Source organism: Adelges cooleyi, unplaced genomic scaffold, assembly GCF_023614345.1.
Source record: "Adelges cooleyi isolate 19-005CV unplaced genomic scaffold, UGA_ACOO_1.1 ACOO_flye_CR_arks_rails_tigmint_CR_PRNA_30, whole genome shotgun sequence".
In the NCBI taxonomy this organism is placed as follows: domain Eukaryota; kingdom Metazoa; phylum Arthropoda; class Insecta; order Hemiptera; family Adelgidae; genus Adelges; species Adelges cooleyi.
In genome coordinates this window covers 6,385,525-6,408,709 of record NW_026095971.1, presented here as the reverse complement: position 1 = coordinate 6,408,709, position 23,185 = coordinate 6,385,525, and the positions used below count along the sequence as shown (strand labels likewise).

At 33.7% G+C, this 23,185-nt stretch overlaps 1 protein-coding gene across 1 annotated transcript in view; it reads right to left on the bottom strand.

The window, feature by feature from the left end:
* Nucleotides 1-23,185, bottom strand: part of LOC126837936 (autophagy-related protein 16-1) — a 118,851-nt gene that overhangs the window by 18,493 nt on the left and 77,173 nt on the right. The window lies entirely within an intron of this gene.

Genomic DNA, 23,185 nt, shown 5'->3' with positions numbered 1-23,185 from the left:
AAATGTATTTTTTTAAGTGAACAACGAATCGACAATAATGTTACATATTCCTTTAACCGCGAAGGCGTTTATACAGTTCCAAAACACGTTCCAAATTTTTCCGTAAGCGCCGCATATTCCTTACCTACATTTAGACAGTGTCACATTACAATAATAAAATATATTATTATAATAATATGTACATAATATAATGTCAATAAGCGTTTGTAGTCGATCCCGGTGAGAGGTACGGTTGGACGTCGTTAATTTTGTTTAGCCGTTTAGTTGTTTAAAGCCCCAACCTTTTAGTCATTCAAACCGATATATCAAAGACCGCTAAACACTATCAATAACTACCGTTATATATACAAAAAAAATATATAATTTATATATGTACAAGTGCTCAGAAGTGCACAACTGAGTTGCTGCATTAACAATAATATAGGCAATACCTACTAATAAGTAATAATTGTTTAAATTATTATTGCTTGGGTGGTCTTGAGGTCGGGTCAGAGAGCACAGCGACGCCCGTCGTCTTATAGTGGCATGTCGTCGACCGTAGGCATGAGCTGTTCTGCCTGTGAGTATATTAACAGGCCTCTAGGTCCATTACGTGTTATTATCTTTTGTCGCGTTCAACCCAAACTCGTTACGGCCGAAGAACATCATCATTGACCCGTGGTACCTCTGGGGATCGCCTCGCAGTTCAAACATTATTTGCTTAACGACCATGTAATATGCGTATGTTTATATTTACACTGTTTACTATAAACGGAAAGACAATAGCAAAGCAAAACAGCAACAGCGTCCCTGGTTTAATAAGTATAATATTATAATATAAGAGGGAAAAAGGCTATAAAAGTATCTGCGCCTGTACACCAGACATATAATACGGATATTATATATTTATAAGCGACGAGAAAGATGTAGTTATAAAATATATACTAATGGTAACTAAAACTCGGCGAAGACTTAGATTCCATATACCTAATAATAAAAATAATAATAATAATAATGTATAATATAAACAAAAGAAATTGTTCTGTGATGGTACAGCTGCCACCGTGTACTTGATTATTGTCGTGCCACCTCGCCATTTTGTACTTGAAAACAACGGCTGCGGGAATAAAAAACGTCGTTTTCCGTTGTTATTCTTACACAGCCGAAAATATAATACTACGGTACATATATTAATCTCGTTGGAAAAAAAAGGGTCAATTACCAACAAAGTTGTAATGATGTGGTACGCGTTTATGGAAAGAAAACAAATTATATTCGAGCCCAACCGAATCCCGGTTTGCCTCAATGACATCTCGACAATACTCGCAAATCACAACATCTAGCACAAAAGTTCACGGCTCATAGAAGTTACCAACCACCCTCGCTTCTACACATAGCACAACGAATGACCATATTAAATTTCCCGTCAATAGGTCATCATGCATAATATGCTAGTATGAGTAAATAAAGTCGGTTTACGATCACGCGTTAAAGTCTCTCGTAGATCGTATAAAATAATATCGACTCCCATCCATTAATGAGAAGTTATACGGTCAAATCATGTCTGCCTAGACTAAGATTTTTTAGTTAATCGGTCAAGAGACTAAAGCTCTTTAAAACATTTAACTGCATTCTTTGAAGCCAAGAGTTATTGAAATTATTTATAAATGTATACATACATCGATGTATGAACATTGAACATATATATTTAATGTTAATACATATAAACAAATAACAAGTTGACCACACGGAAAAACCATATAGTCAATAGGGGTGCAATACAATTTATAGTTGGAATAACTAAACCATTATGATTACAATTGATCCAACTATACTTTTATTCCGCGAACACTATTAGAATGCGGTAATACGAGTACTATCCAACACTCTAAGCCACATGAGGACTGTTTGAGTGTCGGATTTTTCTGTATAATAGAATAAAACGCAGAGGTATAGTATAGTAGGTATAGGTATAGTAGTAGAATAATATAGGCGTAGAGGTGATCGCACTGATGGTTGTAAAAAATATTATATTGTAACCGCATCATCGGTGGCAATACAACAATATCAATTAATCAATCTGATGAATATTAGCAGATGCGTTCACAACGATTCTGTCGAACCGAAGAACGTTACTTCATCGACGAAACGTGTGTAAAACGGATTAAAATGATTATCGCGAGACAAATCGAAGTACTCGAGCGGAAATGAAACGTCTCTGCGAGAGTGTAAAGCAAAAACAAATTAAATAAACATTAATTTATTTTTAGACGCCGTCTATTTGTTTTTTTTTTAAATAGTTATAAATAATGTACTCTGATATTTTGAGAAAGTATATACGTATAATAATTATAATATGTTGTAATAGAAAAGCGCAAACAGTTTAACGCGAAAACACGATCCTAGACAAACGGTATTTTCCGAAAAACACAAAAATGTCTAATGGTTTACGGTTCGGTTGTCGCAAGGCATTTGCATACGAATGCAGTTGTGTGTATTTAATTTTGAATACTACATGTATAACATACACGGTGTTAGGCGGTCTTGTAATGCTATTCCGACGCTGTTATTTATGAATGTTCTCAGCTAAATGATTAAACGCTTGAAAACGTAGGCGCGAGAAAAGCCGTTTGGACTACTTTGTTCTTATGTAATTAGTCGAGTTTTTTTTATAAAAAAAACCATATACGCCTATTTAAAAAGCAGAATCCCGATCTGACCTAGCGTCCAATCAACTCGATTTTAGAATACATTACGACCCGATACGGCATGAGTGGGATACGTCATAAGACGTGGGAACAGTCAGTACGATATGTCACACAAATAAATTGCAATTTTTATGGGTAACATAATAAATAATAAGCAAACGGTCTATTAACTTGTGCACTGTAGATAAACCAACCAATATAGTAAACGTTATTTGTTTAATGAAATTATGTAGAAAAGAGGAATGCTTTTGATATGAATAAAACAACCGTTAAAATGTGTATGTGTGCTTAGGATATGTTTAACTAGGAGTATTAGTCTCAAATGGTAAATTGAAAAAATATTCGTTGCATACCGTTATACTAGTTCCACACCGGGCTACTAATGACCAGACATATTTTATATCTTATAAATATCGGTAACAACGAATCTTCTACTAGGATGCGTTGTCAATGGTTATTTCCTAACCGTACACGTGGAATTGAAAATATACCAAACTAGTAATATAAAAGTATGTATTTAAAATAATTATAATTTTAGATACACACTGTAACATATTTGAACCGCATAGATATTGATTATAATATTATATTATAACCATTAAACACAATATAGGCGTGTGCGTATAAATGAAACCAGAGATCATTTCGGTTGATAAGAAACGGAGCCAAATCGCATTCATTAAATACTGTACACATCCGAGTATATATTTTACTTCAATTATTCTACAAAATTATTTTAGACGAAAATTCCACAGTTTTAATGAAAATACGTCCAAATGATTAATGACACGAAATATTAATAGTAATATATATAGCGTCAAAACTTCGTTGCGAGCTAGAATCGACGCTATAGTGAATTTCCTCACACTATATTATCTTCGAATACTTAGTTTGTTTCAATTCAATTCTGACGAAAATTACTTGTTTTATTAAACAATAAATTGATATTCGAGACTTGTAAAAAAAACAAACGATTTCGCTACCGAGCAATCATTGCAGCTTGTCAACTTACAATAAGCAGTAACTTCTCTGACATGATACATTAAATATTTTGCCTACTTATCAAGGTTGGACTGTCGGTTTTTAAACACTTTACCGTACTTACTAAACTAGACCATCGCCTGCACGTAGAACGTTATGGGACCCTGAATTATAAAACAAGCACTACTCCTTTTGACAATAAGACAGGTGCTACACTGCGTTCGGATGAAAATAAAACGTGGAAGCTCAACTCTGGCAAATATGGTCGCTATACTGACAACCATTACAGCGCAGCATCTGCACTTGGGATTTCTGTTTTTCAAACAAAACGATCATAATCGGCGTAACAATGACTCACATGAGTGTGTTACCGTTTCAAACGCGTTGGATTTCCAAATATATTCCTTTACTGTAAGATTCTATGTACGGTTACCGATGATTGTGGATACCGTACGCGGTGCACAGCATCATATTATAGTGGAGTGTTGCGGTCTTCGCATCGACCAATATATACAACAACCGCCACCTTTGGATACGATGCGAATATCTTTTGCGGTCGTCTTTTTCCGTCGCGTTTCTCATCATATTGTTTTTTTTTTTCGGTCGAACAATTGAATTTTTTTATTATTATTATTATTATTACACCGACGGGCGGGATAATAATCAAATCGGTCGCTGGCTAACGTCCACCACCGCGATTTATATTATAACATATAAAATTATATATTTAATAATAAACGGGTGAGCGTAGGCCAGTGTGCGTTTTTCTCACGACTGGTCGCTGAACTTACAGCCTGCGGTCCGGCACACGCATCCATATTCTTGGCACACCGTATCAATCCGCCACTGGCTTACGGTACCTATACTGGTATGTACCGAAGCAACCATACCCACACACGAGCTGTATTGCACCGCGTTGGTATTTCCTCTATCATGTCGTGTAACCCGGTTCGTCACCCTAGACTGCGGTTAAAATAAATAAACATATTGTTAATACCCTCCTAGCTCTCTCCCCGCCACTATTACCAGCACCTCGCAAACGGGTGATACCGCTATACTCAATAATTAATCGCCGGACCGTCCGACAAATTTATAATGTTACGAACGCCACGACCATATTGTCATTGTTATTATTATTTTAATACTCGACCGGTGTAGGAGACGACAACTGACATAACACAACCGTCAACCACCTCTTCCTGTGTATTGCGGATAAAGCTAGCCGAACCGCAACAACTTAAACGATCCGAAACGCCTTCACATTAATGCGTTATCTAAAGTCGGTGTCAACAAACGGCTAAACGTCGTTTTTACATCCTCCAATTCTTTGTATTTTAAACACGTTGGCGCGGCACAATTGCACGCGATGCCCGTTCGAGTGGCTAGGGTGAAACGACAGTGATTTAACTTTACATTGTCTAACCACACTCGAGTATTGACCATTGACTCAGTCACGTCCTAGTATCCGGAAAAAAAAATAATCTTGGTATAAATATATCCTAATCTATACATGTTAACGCCAAACCATGAATTTCGTTCCCCTCGGACACTAAAGGCAATTTAGCTTCTATGCGATATTTTCTTTTTTTGTGTTTATTTACACACAATTAATTGATTATAAATCGCGGATATATTTAAACAGCTGAGTGGAAGAGGGATAATATTCCTCAACGCTCAACTTTCATAAAATTAAAGGAACCTATTTGTTTCCTATACAGTTTATAAATGATGTTTCAATGGAATAATACGCTCACGATATGAGTCTGCCTTTCAGCTACAAAATGGCTATCTCAGTTTATTTTTGGAATTTTATCCTTTTTTCCACTCACTCATTCATTTTTAATAAATGATGGCATTTTACACGTTACAGACGATAATTGCAATTTCCGTTTCACATTGTTATTTCAAGGTAATGTCTGCAGTGTTACAGTTATAACTAAGGTTATAATTATTGTTACAGGCAAACATAAATTTTTACCAGCCCGCCCACAGTGTATCCAAAACTTTAAATTAACTCGGCATGAAGATTCCGATGGACCAGCATGCCAAAATTCTCGGCATAATCTCTATTTTTACATTTTCATAAATTCGAAATTGTTTTTTTCTTTTCTTCCACCGCGTAAAAATACTATGTGTATTACGACGAAGCTATGTGCATTATAATAGTATTACTATTGGTATTATATCCATAATGGAAAACGGTCCCATACGTGTTTTTTTTTCGTTATCGCATTATAATTAGTCCCATCTTGTTGTGTGGTCGGACAATGAGATTATTTTTTTTTTCTTCCTAACCGATTTCCGCAATAGTAAAATATATACAAAATAACACATATCATACCGTATATAGAGTTTGTTAAACGTTTTTTTGTCTTGTTCGGACCAACAATAATAGTGAACAGACACACGGTGTATCATTTTTGTATCTTCTGCGGTCTCCGTGTAATTATTATACGGCGGCGGCTTCGCTCTCGCATACGCTGAAATTAATCTCCCGGAATAATTCGAATATCTCTGTATAAGTCAACACATGTATATGTATATTTGTGTGTGTGTGTGTGTGATCATGCAGTCGTTGTTGTGCATCTGCAGTCTCTGCACCGCAAGTTGTAATTATATTATTATACACAGACGGTCCACAGCCAAAATAATACCGCCTCTGCCGCTGCCAAATGCAACAGAGCCGCCAAAGTGGTTTCTCTGATAATTTTATAACTTTCCCCCCGAAAACCACTTGGAATTATTACTGTATACGGTATACCGGGTGATCCAGTTAACACGAGACACTCGTTTTTTTTGGAAAATAATTACAATTTTATAGTTATTCTTTTTGTAAACGTTATTCGTTTTATTATTTGTAATATTAATGAAATTACAAAAATTGCGCTGTTTTTTAGTATTTTCCAGAGCGATATAAGCTTTTGAAACTGAAATGTAAACGGATCTATTTAATTCGATTTTTAAAGTAACGGTAGTTTTCTAGAAATTCCGAGCGGTCGATAATCAATTTTGAACAACTACTTTTAAAGTTATTAAAGTTTAGGACGGGAGGACGGGTGAAGTTATGTATTATTTTTATCTGCACGCTTCACTCAACCGCACTCCACCACCCGTCCTAAATTCGGAACACTAATAGTTTTAAAATTAATTATTCAATACTGGTTATCGACCAGTAAAATTGTTTAAGAAATTATTCTCATTTTAGAAAGTTAATAACATATTACGTTTCTATTTGAGTTTCAAAATTTGATAGCACTCTTGAAAATACTAAAAAGGTAAATAATTGGTAATTTTATTATATTGTACAGTACCATAAACGAAACTATAAAATTGTAATTATTTCCTCAGAAAATGAGTTGTCATGCGTTAAATGGATCACCCTGTAAACTGCATTTGCCTATGCACTCGCGTGTGCGTTATCATTATAATAGTATTAAAACGCACGCCGTTATTTGATTATCTAGATTTTCATGTATAACAATTTGCATGCGACCAAAAATGGATAATTTTATTTTAACCCTATAATCACATAGACGGCCACCCAACAACCACCGTCGCCGCCTCCACAACGACGGCGGTACAAAGTTCTTTTGGCAGGAATTATAAACCCACCAAGGACGAATGTTATAAAATATTCAATTACTAAATGATTGTTTTCAAACACGAAGAGAATGTATAATACTATATTATACAGACGCACAAAATAAAAAATACTATTATATAAAACAAGAGTTAAATATACACATCTGAAAATCAAAAATATTCAAAAACCACCATTATTAACTTACCAGTTATCAACCGTATCGCCTAACATCCATTTGTTAACACAGTATCTGAGTTTATAAGACATTTTGAAGAATATGGTTTACAGATATATAGTAGTTAGTCTTTCATCAGTATGTGTTTGTAGGGAAATATTTTATATTATAACTGCGGTGTAAACCATTGTTTAGAAAAATGTATTGTGATAAAGTATAATATTAAGGGTCCCGTTGTCGAATACTGCTACTATAAATAATTGTGACAACTAATTATTTTAAGCTTTATTTTTGTTACATATAACTTATTATGTACACTTTTTACGAGACTTGTCGCTATTTTGGTAGTGAAAAATGACTACGGTTAAAGTGATGACGGCTCGTAGAGAAATTGTCTAACTCAGGTAACCAAAAAAAGTGGAATCACTCAGTCGTTAATTTATAGTTGGTAGAATAATTTATACGGGCGGGTGACTTAAAGCGTATTGGTTTCATAAGCGATAATATTATTTTCTTATTAATATAAATTACAACGCATATGCGTATAGTTGTATCCGCGATGTGGGGTGTAAAACCAAATTTAGGAAACATTTACACTAGGCATTTCTCGCATAAGAAAAGTTCATAAGATACATATATTCTAGCTACATACATTTTCAAAGTACTAAATAATATATTAGTCGTCTGTGAATGTCTTGTGCGCTAATATTACTTTCTTCTTGGCTGCGACATACACTTTTTTCGATTAATATTGAGTCGTATGAAAAAAATAGTAATAATAACATAAAATAACTGTCGATCGTATGTGAGGGGATATTATAGTCATTATGAAGAATCTGCACGCTTATACAATACAAATAGAATGGAAATAAATTTCACCTCGGTACATGTATAATGTATATACACAAACATCTGAAGACAATAAAATGAAAAAAAAATTCTTCGCGATTTACGCGTTTCTACGACAAACACACAACACATGCAAACAACAATAATAATAATTATTATTATTATTATTAATAGTGCTGTGACATTCGGACACATCTCATTCTATATCAGTCGTCACTTTCTCTCTTCTCTATATAATTCGTCAACGGCACGCGTTCGATTCCGTATCGCATTGAAAATGGAAAATGACAAAAAAAGAGCATCGCGCGTTGCAATCAAAAGCAAACATTCGATTGGAATAGAATAATTATTTTCTAATAATAATTATTCCTACGATAGCTTTTTACAATATTCTGTACAAGTAATACATTTAAAATAATTAGTAAACTCTAATTTACACATACTAGCATGGTAGGTTATCGTTTATGTGCGTGCGCACGAAGACACTCAAATGTATCACAATAGACTTATCCTGAACACAGACTTGTTAGCTGTCGCTAAATATAATATTACCTACATTATTATTGTTTATTTTATTTCATCGTACCGGATAAACGGGTAATATCCATCAGATGAAATATAATATGGAATTAGTCGTTGTAACGTACTATTATGTAAATTTGAATATTTTATTATAATTGTACAAATATTGAATACAAAACGCGCAGGGAGAATTATAATGAAGGTCCAAAAGATTTATGCCATAAAGTTGAACGTTTTGAATTATTTCAAATTGAGGATTATCTAAAATAACATGGAATATTCACTTGTGTACTTGTTCCCTGTTGAGATTAAAATAAATTATAACCCAGTACTTGTAACTTGATAATAGTAGGTTTTTAAATATTTGAGTCATTTAACACTGTGGTGAGTCTGGTGATGCAGTATGTAAATAATTCGAAATTAGTATTTATGAGATAATATGAGCCTTAAACGAATGTTATGGAAGATTTTAAGCTGAGATAAATTGGACGTTTTGAGAAAATGAGAAAGAATGAAATATTATAGAAAAATTATTAGCTCTTAGTGAGGTAAGTAGTAGAAACGAAAAAAATATATAGATATATATTACAGTTATTAGAGATAGCAACTACACTAATTTTTGTAAAGTGCCTTAATAAATTTATTAACACGATTAAATGGAAAATAAAAACGTTGTGTATATTTTTTTATATAATATAAACAGGCAGCTAAGATTATACCTATAGGTACATTAGTCATATATTAAAGTTGTTAGAACTTATTATTATACGGCATTAGTTTAATCTTTAATATATTTGAATATGTTTGGTCAGTTTCTAAATTAACTGATTTAACTTTGGTGACGATTGGGTTTTTTCATTAAGACGTGAATTTTTTCCCCAAGTTACTCTATATACAGTAGATAGTGTAGATTTTTGTTGTTGTATATTATAAGATATTAATTAATCAAAATAATTAAATGTGATCAATTCGGTTTTAAGGAAGTTATGTGATTAAAATTTGGCAACTGGTTTTTTTTGTTGCCCTCTGTTATGTTTCTATTATTTTTACTCTTTAATTGAATTACACTCTTTTACATGTTTCCCTTCTACGCACTGCTCGTCCTTACGTGTTGAAATAATTGCTTAATTGTGACTAGATAGTCTAATTAAGTGGTCCAGGGAAGGGACTTTGATCGTCGTCTGACAACTAAAGACATAAAAATACAAACACTAGTTGATAGAGACGGACAAAGAAGTATATAAGGAAGAAGAATAAGGTGACTGACCCCATTTGTGTAAGTTAATGAAAAAAATAATATTATGTCAATTCGTTAAATATTTTATTGTTGTCTTCGGAAAAAAAGAACAAATGGCGTTTTAAATTAATATATAATCGTGAGAAATTTCGCTATAACATTTACCGTGCACCATAATCCGAGTATCAATGAATGTGAATAAAAACAACTGTTTTCGACGAAATAAACGAAATGCAAGTTATAATTATTGAAACTGCGGAAACTGCGTGAAAGAACAACGGGATATCAGTAACTATAAAATAATATATAATATTATAAGATACATAATTGTTAGGATTACGATTTTAACAGTAACCGTAACTCGGTTATCGCCGCGGAAAATCTAGGCGACCGAAAAACAACAATTTTTGTACTGTTCTAATAACGAAATCATAGCATTAACTCAACCTCGGCAATACCTATTGTTAAAAACAAAACGAAAGAAAAGATAATCTTAAGAATAAATGAGTATAATTTTTGGACCAATTAGGACGGAAGAACCCTCGTCCATTCCTGTGCGACCATTCCGACTTAATAATAACTTTATAAAGACCAAAACCCCGAATTATCATATTAGTGCGGCGACTGCATGCATACTACACACGCAAGTTAGAGCATAAACCCGCGTGGGCCTGTGGGCGTCCCCGAGACGGTTTGCTAGATACATAGTATGCAAAAGAAAACGCACACACACACAGTATGATTGGGCAATCATAGTCCATACTGCACGCGGTGTATTACTACGATGATTATTGTAATTTATTGGCTCGGTAAACGACTATATGCCACCGACGTTCTATGCGGTACATCCGAAAAACATAAATCTCGTCTGATACCACTCCATCGAGCACAATACAAGATATGCCACGGCAACAGACCATAGGTTCTACTGCTCTATGGAGGTATATCAATAAAATCTATTGTGAAAAAATTCACTTGATAAATTATCCTCGTGGTTTACTAAACAGAAACTTGCCTACTAAAAGCCAGGCTAAAGTGTTCGTCGCAAATAAAATATAATTATATATGTAAATCCAATTTAACGCAAACCATCAATTAAATAGATCAAAACATTTGTTTGTGGCATGCAACTCTGAATGTTAATGCCACGGCTTTTGCGCTATAATTTTGTATTATAAAGATTCTAAAAGGAGGCAACTGGAAAACGAAAATCATTAAAATTGCAGAATGTTAATTAATAATAAAGATTTCATATTATGAATATTATTATTAGGATACAAATTATGTTTGAAATAACATTTTAAAAGCTCCTGATGTGTTCAATTGAGATCCTTATTATTTTTGGAGTATTTAAAATATATTCTACGAAATAACACAAACAACAGTACAACACTGGCAATACTAGTCGACTGTCGAGCGATGGCGTCACTAGGATTTTGCGCTGGTCAGTATACTTTAACAACACACTTAAATCTGCATAAACCTTTTACATTTTTATGCGGGCAGTAAATAATATTAATATATTATATTATAATTCCTCACTCGTACTACTTCAACGTAGTTCACGATATAAATAATATATAAAATAAAATACCTAATCGTGTGTTGAGAAAATAATATACCGGTTATCACACATTTATCAATATATTATATATATTTATGAATATACACACGATTCGGTCCACGGCTAAATTGCTAATTTGAATCCATTAACAGAAATCCAATTTAAATATTTCATAAACATTACTTAATTAAACGACACTTCATATGTACTCTATTATTTAATCATTATATTGATTTTATTTATAGTTCATTAAAATGCATATTTCAAGTTCTTCTCCTTGGGTTTTCCGGCCATCAAAACCATCCCATCACACATCCAATCCTCCAGCCTTCCCTATCCACCGATCTTGTATTCCAATCCCGTCCTCCGTTCAGTGTTTCAACGTCTTTTCTTATCACATCTTCCCACCTCAATCGTGGTCTTCCCAGTGGTCTCTTACCAACTGGGTTCTCGTCCATGATCATCCTTATGAGATGGTTCTGGCTTCGCATAGCATGTCCAGCCCATTGAAGTCTTCGGTTTCTGATTACGCTTAATATGTTTTCTTTCCGGAACATCCTTTCCAGTTCCTCATTTATACATAGTTATATATAGTTGTATCTTTATTTCTATTGACAGAGATCGTGATCCTTGTATTTTCGTGAGTCCATAGAAGCATTTATTTCCTGATAGGATTCTTGATGCTATTTCTTTGTCAGTCTCATTTTTTTCTGTTAATATTGAACCCAGGTACTTAACTTGTTTGGCTATACTGAACTCATATCTACCAACTTTCAAGTGTGGAAAAACGGCCGCACTATCTCTTCTACCCATAACCATGTATTCTGTCTTTTCCTCGTTTACTTGTAATCCCACTTTATATTTCAAGTAGCAAGAAAAAATACCAGTTAATTTTGAATATTCCAGTTTAAGACTACACAAATTTGACATGTAAGAGGTATTGACTTATAGGTAAATAACAATATTTATAAATGCAAGAATGAATTCTAATATATTTTATAGTAAGTACACACTATACTATCTATGTGTATTAGATATTGTATTAACTATATTATTATTTATTCTAAAATTTAATTAACATTTAAATTATATCATAATATTATACTATAATTTATGTTAAATATTTGTTATCTTTTACTAAAATTACTGTTGCTGCTCAATTTCTACCTCAGCCTAACAACATTTTTTTTTATTTTATTCATAAAATTTATCAATTTTCTGTCTGGGTAGAACTCGTTAACGGCTAATATTGCATCGGTAGTGCGTGACTACAATTTTCCCGTTCTTTTATTAAACGGTTCGTGTATGCATTCGGCGTACTTTATCGGACAAGTGCGGGTCCGACACAATTATTTTTATGAAGAAATTCTCATAACACAAAAGTATGTACTGTACAAAAAGTATTTACGACGATAAGCCGCCGCGTTTATTTAAAAAAGTAAAAAATCGACATTCCAAACGTTTCCCGTTTATGTCATAAACCACTCACCGTAGATGTGGCCGAAGTACCTTTAGAAAAAAATAACAGAATATAAATATTGTGTTGAACGCGTTTCGTCAACACTATGGTTTTAAAGTATTGTTTCACACGCACTCGAATTCACAATTACCGTTCTTAAGACAATTTTCGTCGACACAGCAACACTGTATATTCGATGCGAGTAAATAATCGAACGTTTTAACGGTTTAAGAGGCTAAAGGCGAAATCGACGGAAGTCACGTTTTACATAATATATAATATTATTTTAAGAAAATATAATATTAACTTTTTTTTTTTTATAACAAACAAATCAGTTTGTATTCAAATTAAAAAAATATATGCTGTTTTTTCTACGTTCTACGCTGTAGTATGGGTCGTTATCAAATCGATCAGCCCATGTACGGACTACGGTTGTTGTTGTTTTTTTGTGTTGTAGCAATTGTATAAATATTTATTACAACAAAATTTAAAATAAAAAAATTTATATTTTTTAATAATTAACTGTTGAACCGTAAACGCAAAAATGTTGTTACTAATGTAAATTTATTGTACTGTAATAAATAACAGCGCGGTTATTGAACACGATAGTTCACAATGATAGTTTTAAGGGTGTGAAAAAAGTTATTGAGTTATTTCTAGTAAGAGCTTACAAAAAATAATAACATAAATGACAACGGTTAGCCGTAAATTATAATAGTTGGTTTATGTAATAGGATAAATATGACCACTAACGTTGTTGACCTCGAGGTACAACTAATTTTCAAAAAAAAACTCAACTCGACGTCTTAATTTTGTAGCGAAAAGTCATATAATATACGGAAGCGTTGAAATAAAGAACAATTAATAATAAGGAGAGATGAGAGAAAAAATACAACGACCAAGCAAACCATTTTTAATGGATGGGTATTTATGAGTTCATTGACTGCCGAGTACAATCATAATACTGATAAATTATTAGTGATAAATGATAATATACTACCGTACAACAAATTACAAGAAGCGCTGACGTTAGGACGAAGGTTGCGTTCAGAAAAAGTGTGATAATAATATTGATTAGGTATAGAGAAAACCGCTAAGCGTTAAAACCGTATAAATTACAATATGCACTGCTATTAATAATATTATGCATTATTAATTATAGTACAGGTCACTGTTTGAGAAACAACGACCAAGCATTTATCTATCCAAACTATCTATTTTCAATACACACTGGAGTATGGTATTGATATAAAATGGTTCTTTGAACGCGTTTTTTTCATCATCATATAATAGGGGTTTTTTTTTAGAACAACGTAAAGTCATTGGAGTTTTTTTGTGGTCCCGTCACAACATCCTTTATCGAGGATATTAAATTTATATTTATTCGAGTAGACACGTACACCTACACACAGATGTACAAGATTTCTCGGAAGCTTTTTTTTTATCTTTGTCCTTAACAAAGTTTAATTACTCTTTGCTCTCAGCGTATCTATGTACACTTTTTATGCGTTATCCTTGTCAAAACGGCATTATTGAACCACACCTGATACCCAAGATACAAAGGCCGGAAGTTCCCTTTAATGCCTAAGTAGAAACATTTTAAGCCCCATGCGATAAAGCAAGCACGGCCAAGACCGTCTACCCTTATAATATCTGCTAGGTATATAAAATAATACGTATATATTAATAGAGCTGTAGTAATAATATTAATTTTAAAGCCTAATATGACAGAGATTGGGCAATGAGACATTTAATAGTAAATAAGCTGATTTGCACACGAGCGATTGACCTAATTTGCCAAACTATAGCGGTAGCTTTACTTACCGCACATTAAAAATTGTTCATTGCATAAATACTTTAATTATTTATTAATTATGATATTTAGTATACAGTACATTTAATAATGAGTAGGCATGTTACTTAACTACGCTAGCAAACAACAATAATATAATTTAATAATATTTAGATATTCTTTCAATCATCTTAGATTGACACTTATATTCTTGTACCAATGGTATACGTTCATACTCATTTTAATACCACTGAACCGCCACACGACTTGTGCTTTTACCTACAAAGAGTAGCGGTGTTAATATTTATACGGTGCGAGGAGTTTACCAACGCTTAAACGTAATTATATAAATACTAAGGAAAAGTACTTGAAGAATTTTAGTATTGCAGCGTACGGTAGTAACGCTTATGCCGCGTATTGATAGTAATTAAAATTCCCAGAAGGTTTCTCGGTTTTAAAATACTACGAGATTTTTTTTTTTGTATTTTATACCAGAAATTGTATTTAAATTGCATTTGTTTTTTATAACGTCGTGCTCGAGCAATTAAATTGAGGTCTTTACTCGGCGACCCTCCAATAACCGCAAAACGTACCGATTATTAAGCAAATAACATCCTGTCAAAATCTCAAACGGCCGGACTATTCATATAGATAAATATTTTTGAAAACGTAAAAAAAGTTAGCAACGTGCATGCGACATTAGACAATATCATACATGGAAGGACATAATATAATAAGTTTAGTTTGAAGGTATTTTCGGAAAAGATCAACACGAATGGGCATTCTCTACTGACCGCATTTGTATGTGTATTTCCGTTACAAGAGGACATATGTGTTGATTTTCACGTGGAAGACGTTAGACAGTTCCGCAAGGTCGACCCGGATAAATGACACCTAGACAGATAGTGTATTGAACACGTGTGCGTCAAAAACAATAACGTTACTTGTGAAAACCGCACGGGCGCATGGTTTTCTCACAGGTTTTCCGCCACTGAATTAGGCATTGACGATTGCCTAGCACGGACGCATGATTTTAAGTTGGAATCGCCAGCATGATACCGTTTTAAAATAACATCAGCGTCGAGTGCTTCGTGGCAACGTACAACTTAGTCTGTGCTGTACGACACGACGTCTTAAGACATTGCTATTGGACTCAGGAATATTATATACATTATATTACATTATATGTAATATCGGTATTTTGCTAGCGCATCATTACCCGAGTGCTAGGTGGAGGTGGCGGTAGCTGTAGGATATAAGTACCGGTAAATTTCCTCGACGCTCGCGCGCGTTCGATGAAGATCGCACAACAGAGATATTAAATACGGTCTACGGAGGAATTATTATATGAAGAGGATATTGTTTATTATTATTTATATGTTTTTTTTTTTTGTATTCTTTTCTGTTTTTATATTTTGCGCAACTCCCAGGCCAGAACGAGTGGCAGGCGCGAGCGCATTACATGCCGGGGAGGAATTATTATCCGGCAACATGCGCAACGGTATCCTCTATATTATATTGTGCAAAAAATAAAAAATAAACGCATACACACCCATAGTTTTATCTAATAACGTACATCTCAATATGACAACGGTCACGTATACCCTCCTCTCTATATATTATGTATAAGAAATACAAGCGCGTACCCTCGCGTTATTTAGCGTTTTTTGTATAGTAACTATACTAAATAAATTGTTGTTAATAATCGATAATTTTACTTATTTACAACGATTTTTTTTAATCGCCAAATCATCGTTAGTGCTTTGGTAATTACTATACACAGCAAAAGCGTCGTCTCGTAGTTACCACTGATTAGATATGCTGGGAAAATATATTATTTTTTTTTTTATTTGAAATTTTTACAACCGTCGCTGCGTTTACTACATTCTTCCACCTGCGTTTTTATATTCTTGTTACCTTTAGCGCCTTACTCATCCGAATTAAGCGCATTTATTAACCTCTATTTGTCATTGCGCCTTGTATGACATCTTACCAAAAAATTCTTCCAAAATTGCACCAAGAATTTTCTAGTGTTTATCCATCGATTTTATAAATACGAAAACTGCATAAGAGGATGGGTTGGCGCTCTCAGGTCTTTCATAATTTCAACCGACCTCATATAATGCCTACATATTTTCTGCATACCAAATTATATGACATTCCAGCAATCCCACATAAAATATATTCTCTATTCGCACGATTCTTCTAGCTATTAGGTACATTATGAGCTTTAACCCAGTAATAGGTATTGGGTCCTTCTACCGACAATTGACCGCGCACGTGAACACACACGATTCAACACTATATATTTTTTATTCATATACTTAAATTAATAATTATCCAACTCATGAGGGTTTTCCCGAGCCGATCGTATCGGTCTAGTCACGATGATCGTCAAAACAATTAAAAGTATTGTAGCACCCCCGCAGCAATTGTAATAAAAACAAATGTGTAACTGACCTATGTGTAAGTATAATATATATAATAATTGATCATACCGCCTGCCCCGCATATCTCTTTATATTATAATATGATAACAATGAGTATTTAAAATCAATATACACGTACAATATACATATAAATATTAATATCAATCTGTGCACTGGAAAGATGACGTTTTGCGGTCTATTGTTACTATTATCATTATATTATTATTATTATTATTATTGCTTTTCTTATATTATTAAATAAATATTCAATTTTAGTCCGCGTCTTCAAAAGAAAGAGAAAGACGACGAAGAGAGAGAGAGAGGAGAGGGTTGGGGGAATAGTAAGTGAGTGTGGGTGAAATGCCGTGTCTGTCGCGTTTCCTGCCTGTGCAACTTGTGTAACAAGGTCGCAATTAAATCTCATCAAATATAATCAAGTTTCGACGCGGTATTATGTTTGTCGTACGAATTGGGTCGAGTCGGCGCGACTCTGCACGTTGAACGAGCACGGACATCTTTAGCGCATCAAGACATCAATGGTCGTGCTTCCATAGAGGAGAGTTTGTATTATTAATGCACGACACAGTCACGGCCGCCGTCGGAAGCCCATGTCATTTTTTCGTTATTAATAAATATCGAATCACGAGTAACGGATTTTGAGTACATTTTTTTTCTTCTTAACCTGACAAATATTTTACCTTACAATATTTCGTAATGTTTACCGAAGTTACACGTACGCACGCGGCCAGACGTGTAGTACCTAAAAAAAAAAAAAAAAACCTACCTATTATTCTGAAAAAAACGTTATGTTACATTATATTTAGTTTTTCCCAATACGTTGTCTACCGCAAATACAAGAAAACCAACAAAATTACTTACACAAACATAATATACTGTTGGACACTGTTTGTTGAACTTTTAAACGCTGAATAGTTAAACAAGCGTTTAAAGTAGTAACGTACTATCAATTCAACATAATATGTTATCGGCCCGTTGAAATGAGTCTAAGGATCATGTCGATTAATGAAGTAGAGATGCTGCAGTAAGAGATGGCTAATAACTACAAAAGTTACTGACGATACCGTATGATATGCCCATTCAATTCTGAGAGCAATATCTGAGTGTAATCATGCAAAACATTATTTTAGATAACCGTATAGGTTACCTACCTATACGATATGTATACCGTTAACGGTGGAAACATTTTAAAACCACACGTTTCCGTCAGACCGCCAAAAAAAAAAAAGCGGCATTCAAATGTTTTTCTGTTCAGTTGTTGTTTACAACTAACATAAGTATTAAAAAAAAATGTTATGAAACATCACTTTTTTTCCGTGCTTAGACGTCTTATAAACATGAATATGATGGGGTAAAGAGTCATGTACAAATAAGTACAACACATTTAAGAAACATATTAATTTTTAATCTACCTTTACGAATATACTCAGAAAAAAATATATAGTTGGTCCAACTAAAATAATGGTTAATATAGGGACACAATAAATTTCTTGTTGGAATAACTAAATAAATAGTTGGCCCAACTAAATTTTTAGTTAAAGCAATTGTACATTTAGTTAGGTCATCTATTTATTTAGTTATTCTAACTAAAAATTAATTGTGTCCCTATATTAACCATAATTTTAGTTGGACCAACTATGTATTTTTTTCGTGTACCAAAAAGTACAAATGTTAGAAAATATTTTTAGAAAGAAAACAAGTAGAGGTATTTATCAACGGTCTACAGTCTACGCAGCAACGTGTAACTATGAAAAAAAAACATTACGATACATCGTTAAGCGGATGTATTATATATGTATTTAATACTAATACAAGCGACGCCAAATAGAAATTCGTGAGTAAATAAGCTTTAGATAACGAACATACCGAATACATGCATTTAAATCCTTATCGTCTATGAAAATCTACAATAATATAACGATAATCATTTTGAAAGCGTCAAGGTATCGCCGCCCGCAACTTCCAAGAGTTTGTTGTGGCATTATAAAAAACACGGGCAATTTTTATTTTTTGCTCTAATAATTATTATACAATAGTTAAATTGGTATAACTATAAAATGAAATAAAATACCCACCCTCTCGACTTAGAGCCGAAGATATAAAAACAAATAAAAAATACAGTTAACAAGTGAAAAAATATACTATACAATAATAGTATACGCGGGTTACCACAATATAAGAACATACACAGCCGTATGCGCTAAAAATATAGATATATGTCAAGATATCAAAAACCTATACAGAGTCGGCTAATTAGGTGGTCTCGATATTCGTTATTTTCCTATTCTATTCGTGTCGCTGGGAGCGAGTTCAGCTAATGTTTTAACAATTTCCTATAGGGCCCGCTATAATATTATATTGTAGTGCAATACCGAAGAATGTGGATTAGAGCATAATAATAACAAGAATATTAGTATTGATATTTTGTTTCCACCGTGATTCAGGAGAAACGAGGTTATTCGAAATCGAAACCGTGTTTTTTAATTAGAGCTAAACTACCAAACACAATGAAAAAAGCTAAACAATATTTGATTCATTCAAATCGTCGATGGTGCGGTGTGGACGTCCGGCAAATATATGCGGCACGCATACTCACATATATTATGTACAACGATTGGCGCCAATAGTAAAAATGCCAAAAGAACCCGAAGTAGCGCCAAAAGCTCAGCGGGACGCCTACGCGAGCGCGTTTTGTTATTTGTACACGAGATTTATACTTATGTGGGTCGTCTATTAAACACCACTTACATGACGTAAAGTCTGTGTGTGTGTGTGTGTTTGTGTCATTGATACACGTCTACATGTCATTGATACAACAAGAGCATCTGCATTACAATGACTGCTCGGCCGTACAATAGCAATTACAATACCAAATAATATGCATATGTACCGCGGTAACTAGGACTTTGCGGCCAGAATCTAGATCAGATTAGTATGAAATGGCACCTATCTAGTATGGTGTATATTTAATATAATAACAACGAGAACCGTGTCGACGATCCGGTCTTAAACCGAGCCGAAACGACAGATTTATTTGGAAAGCGCAAAGAGCGTCGTCGCGTCGTGTAGACCGGATTGATAATTTTTAACACCCAAGTGTGGCGTTGATCATAATTTAGTAAACTGGAATTGGCTCGGACCGCGAGATTAGGTAAAAGAACAGAACAATTACATTAACAACCGATGATGGTAAATGGTAATGATGTATAGGTCGCATGGCGATATTGTATAAAGAGCTTGAAAACTTTTTACTTAACTATACAATTTGGATTGGGAAATTATTGCTTATAAAATAACAATGTAAACAATAAAATACTCCACGAGTCTTTCGGAAAGTTCTTTAACGACAAAATTCTTTGTCGTTACACAATGGGATCAAACGAGAAAAGTATTTATACACAATATCAATATTATGATTGGACATCTTTTTAGATTCCCAAAGAAATTGGCCCCGCCCTCGTTCTTTGTTTAAGTTTGCGACTTAGGAAAACGTAACAATGTACTTTAGGCAATATGTCATAGTTTTTCATATGTATCAATTGGTAAAATCATGTTTATGTCCAAAATTGAACTTTTTAGAAAAATATAATTAAAATGTTTCAACGATAATATTCATTAAAACGATTAATTCTAAGCATTTTATCAATGTAATTTTTGCATGTTTCCGTTCAAATATAGACTAAAGCCATTTTCGCATACTCTTCATGGATTAGTTTTCTTTTTTTTCTTATTATACGCTATCGGTTTTAATACAATTTGCAAGCAATTGTCCTGATCAAACACATAGTCCATTGGATGGTTTTTTATTGGAATATTATTACTTAATATTTCATATTTTTTAAATAAAATACATACACAAATAATGTATTTTCATTCAAATCTACACACCGCACATATTATTGTTTTAGGGTGCACACACGAACCCTCTCACAGAGAACAGTTTTAAAAAATTCTAATATATCGTTAAGTTTTCTGTAAAATCGTAAGATCCATCACTGAGAAATACTTTTTCGGTACGTCGGCACTGTACGCCGACGGCAAACGTACCTACAGTATAATTTATGAAAATTACAGAATCAACACTGAAACGATGTGGGTAAATACGTTATATATACATAATACATGTATACTTAACACTAGTCGACGAGTGCGCGTGTAAATGTGTATACTCATCATTGACGGGCAAACACGGGGTATTGTCATAGCATATTACCGTGTTGACACGTCGCTCGTCGAAGGAGAAACATACGACATACCAATTAAGACGACGACGCTTGCACAGGACTATTATCGTCACCGTACCACACACACCGCTTCTGTTGTCTTGTACTACTCTCACGGTATCTCTCATGTCCATCACACGTGCGCGAATAATAAAATCACGTTTCGAAAAACCTAGATTACCATCGTGTGCGCGCACATTTACAGCGTCGTTAGGTCAGTAGTGCAGTCTACGGGAAATGTCCACAAAAATGTCCATAAGAGACGGGCGCCGACGTGCTCAGACATTTTTTTAGAACGCACGCTGTGTAATTTTCTGTAATAACAAGTGAAAATAATTACAATTTGCTATATAGGTACAATTTGTTTTTCCAAAACGTACTACAACTTAAAATCATGTAGTTATTTTTTGGCTTCGATGCGGAGCTGAGAAGGTATTGTATTTACAATGAGTTTTTTTTTTGTGTCTGGACCCATGATATCTTCTTAACGCTGGACCGATTTCTTCGTGTAGCAACTCCATAGATCAGATGTCGTACCTAAAAGGTACTTTATAGGGCCAAAAATTCACCCCTTCCAAACAACCCTAATCGTATTCACCCTAATACTAAAAATTAATTTTTAAGCACATAATTGTTATTGGATACAATGTTTTTTATCGATAGTTGTATTTTTATCTGTGAAAACTGGACCTCCCTTACTACTGCCATTGATTATAAAAAATATAGTTAGCCCACTGGCATGTAATTTTTGCTGCCCGTAAATTGTTGCCGTTTTAGAGCGCTTTACACTGTTTTTAGTTATGACAGTAGGTACCGTGAGCTATCTATATTATTTATAATCAATTTTACTACTCACTTAAACGTACAATACTTTCTTACTGTGATACCTACTATCCACAGACTCGCAACGAAGCATTTACTTAAAAGTGATTTTATTAGATCTGTAAAATTCCTGTTCCTACTATACTACTATTTTTTTTATGGACTAACGAAAAGTTTTTAACCGTTGGACCGATGCAGTGTTTTCATAATATGTTATTAAAAAGTTTTTACTGTAATATTAATTAGAACATATAAATTAGAAATCGTTTTCAAAGATTTTTATTAGAATCGAAATAATTTTACGATAAATTAACATACTTTCAACATTCGACATAACATACAAACATATTATGTAAAATTCAGTAGTAGATGACCAAGCGACGTGTGTTAGTTAAAGATCATGTTGTCGAACACATTTGGAGGTGGAAATTGGTACCTGCCATGGACTCAAAATATTGAACAAGTTAAGGGAGGCCTAAAATATAATTAAGAGTTTAATTTAATTTAAAATGTTTGTTTCTCCAGGAGCACGACTGTTGCTTGCCTAAGCGATTTGCTGGCCTATAGACTATACCGCCTGGGTGTATTTATGAGAAGGCTTTGCTTATGTAGATGTTTAACGTATAATTCAAGAAGTTTTAATGTAGCCTAATAATATATTGACCACCTTATCTGTATTAATTTAATCAAACGACTTATGCCTATGAAGAGTATAAATGCCGCCGTGCCGACGCCACATGGTCAAGTGGTACACAAAACATGTATTTTGATCGCATCAATACTTCACATAAAAACTATACCCTATTAACTGTTGTGATGATGGCCGTCTCGATACCCGAAAGCG